Source organism: Bactrocera neohumeralis, unplaced genomic scaffold, assembly GCF_024586455.1.
Source record: "Bactrocera neohumeralis isolate Rockhampton unplaced genomic scaffold, APGP_CSIRO_Bneo_wtdbg2-racon-allhic-juicebox.fasta_v2 cluster11, whole genome shotgun sequence".
NCBI classification, from domain to species: domain Eukaryota; kingdom Metazoa; phylum Arthropoda; class Insecta; order Diptera; family Tephritidae; genus Bactrocera; species Bactrocera neohumeralis.
In genome coordinates this window covers 11,803,123-11,810,423 of record NW_026089624.1, presented here as the reverse complement: position 1 = coordinate 11,810,423, position 7,301 = coordinate 11,803,123, and positions in this window count along the sequence as shown.

Genomic DNA, 7,301 nt, shown 5'->3' with positions numbered 1-7,301 from the left:
CTTGATAGTCATGTCGTGTCGCCTGCTTTGTCATAGCTTAAACTTATACGTATACAATCACTTACGCTCTTTTAGCACATGCTAAGAGCGCAAATAGCGAATTCCGCAAAACCGTGGCAATTAGCCGACACGACCTATCTTATGGGAGCGCAATAGAAAGATTAGCCAACACCTCTTCTACGGCCCGCTTTACCGTAGGATACCGTAGATTTCCACGGTATTTGGATTTTTCCCTTAGAAACGTGTCAGCTGATTGCTCTCTTACAACGCAGGGTTACCGTCTTGATATACTACTAATTATAAAAATTGTCTTCAATATATTTGAAATTTTCTTAAACTAACTCAAAATCAGAGTCAATGCTATTATTTATAAATATATAATATTTTTAATAGTTTATTTCCAGTTTTCATATTTTATATTATGAAAAATTGTAATTAAAAACTTAGATGTGTACAAAACTATATATGCGTATTGAGCAATGGCAACACTGTTCAAATGAAAACAAACAAAGATGGCTGATTTCTATTTTTAACACGGGCTCAACTTTTGACACATTTTGTACGCTACGGACGGCAACTGAGGAAGGGAGGAGCGTTTTTCGCTGTTCCAGCTATAATGCTTCATTTGGTCACCGATGTTCCGGTAGCCATTCCGTAGTAGTGATAAACGGAATTCTCTTTGATCACATGCAAGGAATGGCAACATTTTACATAAAGTGCTAAATACAAATGGTTTTGACAATATGTTTTTTAGTTATAAAATTTTATTCGTTAGACAATTTTGAGTTAGCTCTAGGAATATTTCAAATATATTCAAACTTTTCTTAATTACTAGAAAATGGCGAGATTGACAACCTGTGTTTAAGAGAGCTAACAATTTTTGCTACAAAACGTTCAACGATAGGTCGGTTAACTATTAGCTGTTATACTTGGTTGTGTTCTTGACCCAAAACCGTAAATTGTAATTTTTCTATATGTAAGATAATTAATATGGCATCAGCTGAATGTTATTTTATCAATGCATACAACCAGGGTTCTCATTTACTACTCCGTAGCAGCAATTTTCTAAAATTATTGCTATGCCATCGCTACCGCTCTCACTTTGTCGGGAGGCACAGCATAGCCTTAGCATAACAATGTAAAGTATGTGCTCTACTCTGCTCTGAATTTCGTTAGGTAAAAAACTAGCTGGAGCGGAGCAAAAATTAAATTCTGCGCTATGCTCTGGCGCGTAGCGGTAGCAAAAAATTGGGACCGGTAGCACAGCGGAGCAAATGAAAATTTTCATGTGCTACAGCTCCCGCATGTGTTTGTTGTTTTTTTTTTTCTGTATTTTCTGTCATAATATTTGAATTAATTGAATAATTCAAACAAAAAATGTTTATGCAAATCATTTTGGCACTTGTTGCGTTAAGTGACTTTATAAATCTGAAATCAAATACTTTAATCTCTTTGAAATATATTAATAAAGTGAATTAGATAAAAAATTATATTTCAAATTATAAGTTTTTTTTTTTATTATGTAAAATATCTACCATCTTTATGTTACCAAAAACATCATCTATTCTAAATGTATTACATTACTCAATTACTATGAATTTATCGATTTTAATTTTAACTACATATAATTTCCCCTTTTTATATACATAATGGTGTGATATATTTTTTGAACTATTAGTATTTTTCAGTCCCGTCACGAAATTTCCTTGGAAATACCCAAAAAAAAAAAAAACCCGAAAATTTTAGCCCTGAATATTAACATTAGAACTGGAGTGTTGATAAAAATTTATTATAGAAATATACAGAAATCCTGATTTTTTATCTTTAAATATACATTGAAGAGGTATTTATATGGCATCGCTTTCAAGACGCATGTTTCTCAAAATTGTTCACTCTACAAAAGTGCCCAGAACAAAAAAGTCGAAACTCACACCGGCGAGGTATCTAAACCTGATTTTTCCACGAAATTCGCATTTTTTTGTAATAACTGACAAGAGCTATAGCGTCTAAAGTCAAAGCGATGCCAGAAAATACCTCTGATCTGTGGAATTTAAAGAAAAATAATCCCGATTGTAGTGTACCTTCTAAGAAAAATTTTTTACATGCCTTGGTCCAGTTCTTAATGTTAATATTAAGGGCTAAAATTTTCAGGGAATTTTTTTAGGGTATTTCCAAGAAAATTTCGTGACGGGACTGAAAAAAATTAATAGTTAAAAAAAAAAAAAAAACACCCTAATGTATATAAAAAGGGGGAAAGTATACATACATATGTAGTAAAAATTAATTTCGAAAATTCATAGTAATTGAGTATTGTAATATATTTGGAATAGATGATTTTTTGATAATATAAAAATGGTAAATATTTTACATAATAAAAAAAACTTATAATTTATTCAATTATTATCTAATGTACTTTATTAATATTTTTTAAAATATTTGATTTTAGATTTATAAAGTCACTTGACGCAACAAGTGTAAAAATTATTTGCATAACATTTTTTTTGTTTGAATTATTCAATTAATTCAAATATTATGACAGAAAATAGCAAAAAAGAAAAAAAAAACAACAAACACATGCGGGAGCTGTAGCACATGAAAATTTTCATTAGCTCTGCTGTGCTACCGCTCCCAATTTTTTGCTACCGCTACGCCAGAGCATAGCGCAGAATTTAATTTTTTACTCCCGCTCAGCTATAGTTTTTTACCTAACAAAACTCGGAGCAGAGTAGAGCACATACTTTACATTGTAATGCTAAGGCTATGCGCGCATAGTGAATTTTTCTTACTGACTTAGACTGCGGTTTGAAGAGCAAAACAAAAAAAAACAGAAGAGAAGGTGAAAAAAACTGACTGAGTGCATAAGCAGTGCAATTAGCTTAACCATGTCAAAAATTGACACTGGATGGCAGACAGTGAACAGTAAACGAAGAGCAGCCCCTAACTCCCCTCTTTCATCTTCACGAAAACTAGCCAGATGGATATCGATACTGACAACAACAACGAAAACCGGTTTGAGATACTTAGTAATAAGGAAAACGACAATGACAACAATGTAACCACTAGTAACGAAGAAGTGAGCGTTGAATCAGCAAACAGACCACCGCCAATCATAATACCAAATGTGTCAAATTATAGTGGAATGGTACTTGCTTTCTCCAAAGTCATAAACAAAGCTAATTTCTACTACAAAACACAAGCAGATAGACAAACAAGAATAACTACAAAAACAATTGAAGCTTACCGCTCTCTTGTTAAATATTTGAATGAAAAGAATATGGAATTTCACACATACCAGATCAAGCAAGAGCGATCTTTTCGGGTGGTGATTAAAAATATTCACCCTACATCTGAAATTGAACACATTAAGAAAGAAATTGAAAATTTTGGTCATCGTGTAAGAAGAGTCAGCAACATTACAAGCCGTGCAGACAAACGCCCACTCCCCTTATTTTTCGTCGATATTGAACCAGCTAAGAACAACAAAAACATTTATGACATCAGAAGCTTACTTAATGCAGTCGTTCAGGTGGTACAACCAAAGCAAACTAATTCCATTGTCCAATGTCACAGATGTCAAGAGTTTGGACACACGAAAAGTTATTGTAACAAATCTTATGCTTGCGTTAAATGCGGCTCTAATCACAACACTACCGAATGTACCAAAGACAGAAATGCTCCTGCCAAATGTGCAAACTGCCACCACGAACATCCAGCTAACTATCGCGGGTGTTAAGTACACCAGTCACTGAAAACCAAATATAATGCTAGCAATGCACGCACGATGGAGAGTCCGCTTGTTTATAATGCCACAGAATCCACAAATTTGCAAAAACAAAATTCATTTTTCAACAGCAAAACAAACAACATGGCCTCGTATGCTGATGCTGTAAAAACAACTAACCTCGATCAATTTTTAGAAAAAATTGAGAAAATAATTAATGCACAGACTGCTCAGATAAATAATTTATTAGCAATAATCAATAGTTTATTGAACAAAGTATGCAACTAAACTTAAGAATGGCAATTTGGAATGCCAACGGTATTGTCAACCATATTAACGAAATCGAAACATTTCTTAACAAAAATTGTATAGATGTATTTTTAGTTTCCGAAACTCATTTTTCACAAAGATCACTTTTTAAAATTAGAGGATACGACATAGTTTATTGTAACCACCCTCGGGGTAGAGCCCGAGGCGGGTCGGCGGTGATTATTAACTCAAAAATTAAATATGAACCATTGAAAGAAATTTGTTCACCTTCGATGCAAATTTCACGCATAAAAATCAAAACAAACACACGATCAATAGCTATTGGCGCTGGATACTTTCCACCCAGGCACACAATCAGTTGCATAGAATATGAAAATATGTTTGGCGAATTCGGCTCCACATTCATAAACTTTGAACTAAGCTCTGATCACTCACCCTTAATTGCGGTACTCCAATCATCACCTATAATTCTTCAAAGTAAACCATTGTGACTCCACGTACTAATATTTCATCATTTTCTTACTGGTTAGACAATAACATTGATCTTAGTGTTAACTTAAGAACCACTGACCAATTAGACGGCTTTGTTGACGACTTTTGTAGTAAACAGTACCTTTATCCCTGCGGAAATCAAAATGCTAATAAAGGAAAAACGATCGTTGAGGAAAATATGGCAAAGGACCCAGAATCCAAATGACAAATTAATTTCTACTAAATATTTAAAAACAAGGCTTAAACAGTTAAAAAACAACTCCCTTGAAGCCTTTTTAACCAACCTTTGCCCTAACGCAACTCGCTCTGAATGTCTGTGGAATGCCACAAAATTTCTCAAACGCCCAAAAGTCAGAAAGGTTCCCATAAAAGACTCCTGCAATTCATGGTGTCGGTCAGATGAAGATAAAGCAGAGGCGTTTGCTAAGTACTTAAATGAAGTATTCACACCAAGTAGGGAAGTAATGCACTTTTTGGATACTCCATGCCAAATGGATTTTCCAATAAGGCGTATTATTTTATCAGAAGTGAAAGAGGAACTGGCAAAATGTAGCAACAAAAAAAGCCCAGGCTACGATCAGATAGACCACGCAGTACTAAAGCACCTAACTGAGAAGTCCATGCGAGCTCTTACAATTATATTCAACGCCATACTAAGGCTTCAGCACTTTCCTACAGCCTGGAAATGTGCAGAAATAATTATGATTGAGATCGTATCGCCCCATAAGTCTACTGGTCGCTTTCTCATAGGTATTCGAAAGAATTATCTTATGAAGACTGATACCGGTATTGGAAAATTTAAATAAAATTCCGGACCAACAATACGGGTTTCGCAGACACCACATAAAATAGGTCAGCTTTAGAGCAAAAAAATTTTGTTCAGGTGTATTCCTTGATGTGCAACAAGCATTCGATAAAGTCTGGCACCCCGGACTGCTTTACAAATTAAAAAAAAATTTACCTACTCCCTTTTTCTTTCTTATTAAATCTTATTTAAAAGATAGACAATTTTATGTTAGGGTTGGAAATGAGTACTCAAGTATGTATAAAATAAAATCAGGCGTACCACAGGGAAGTGTTTTACGGCCAATTCTTTATTCGATATTCACAGCGGATATCCCAAAAAAACAACGATGTTACGATAGCAATATTCGCTGATGACACTGCAGTCCTAACTTCAAATAAAGTGCCTTCAGAATCTTCTGACATACTACAAAACTACTTATTCCAACTAGAATACTGGCTCAAGATGTGGAACATTAAAGTCAATTCAGATAAATCTGTCCATGTGACTTTTGCCCTAAGAAAAGGTGATTGTCCTTCAATCAAAATTTTTAATACAGCCATACCTGTTAGTGATCATGTGAAATACCTGGGGTTACATATAGACCTGGAAATATCATGTAAAAGTGAAAAAAGAACAAATTAATATAAAATTGAGAAGTCTTTATTGGTTTCTGGGTAAAAAATCTGTTCTTTCTCTCGAAAATAAACTGCTAATTTATAAAACCATCATCAAACCTATTTAGACTTATGCGATACAAATATGGGGCACGGCAAGCAATTCAAATATTGAAATAATACAGCGCGTTCAATCAAAAACTTTCAGGTCAATTACAAAAGCTCCATGGTATGTTTCAAATCATACTATTCACAGAGATTTAAAAATATGCAAGGTGAAAGATGAAATAAAAAAGTTTAGTGAAAGATACAAAATGAGGTTAGAGATCCATCCCAATCCTTTAGCAGTGGCATTACTCCAGGCACCCACTACAACAAGGTTAAAAAGAAAAGACATATTAAACTTGTAAACTAGCACGCATGCACGTAATGAAAATACATAACTTTAGCACAAACTAGTGTATGATTATGTTATTTTAACATAAAGAAAATAGCAAATAATTATGTAAATTAGTATGTATGTAGTTTGGATTTTTATTTTTATTATACTGTCACTAAACAGAGGGTCACTTAATGAAGTAACACTCACAATTTGTTTGTAGCTTAACAGCACATTTACTTATTGTCTATTAACATTAAGACAGATTGTAAATTTAACTTGAATAAAAAAAAACAAAAAAAAGCTAGCAAAGTTTCTAGCTGCTAGAGCGAATGTTTGTGTGATTTAGCGTGTTGCATGGTTCATTTGTATATTGATGGCCTCACAGTTTACAAGGATTTTTAAAATACACCTATTAAATTTTTGAAAGAACAAGAAAAAACGTTAACTTCGGTTGCACCCCTTCACAGGTGCGTTTCTGTTAGCAACTATGTGTTCAGTTTGTATGGAAGCTATATGCTATAGTTAACCGATCTGATCAATTTCTTCGGAGATTACATTGTTGCTTTAGGAAATAATATATACCAAATTTCGTGAATATATCTTGTCAAATGTGAAAGTTGTCCATACAAGAACTTGATTCCGATCGTGCAGTTTGTATGGCAGTTATATGCTATAGACAACCGATCTGCACATTTTCTTCGGAGATTACATTGTTGCTTTAGAAAATAATATATACCAAATTTCGTGAATATATCTTGTCAAATGTGGAAATTGTCCATACAAGAACTTGATACCGATCGTTCAGTTTGTATGGCAGCTATATGCTATAGTTAACCGATCTGATCAATTTCTTCGGAGATTACATTGTTGCTTTAGAAAATAATATATACCAAATTTCGTGAATATATCTTGTCAAATGTGAAAGTTGTCCATACAAGAACTTGATTCCGATCGTTCAGTTTGTATGGCAGCGATATCGGCCGTTCCGACAAATGAGCAGCTTCTTGAAGAGAAAATGACGTTTGCAAAATTTCA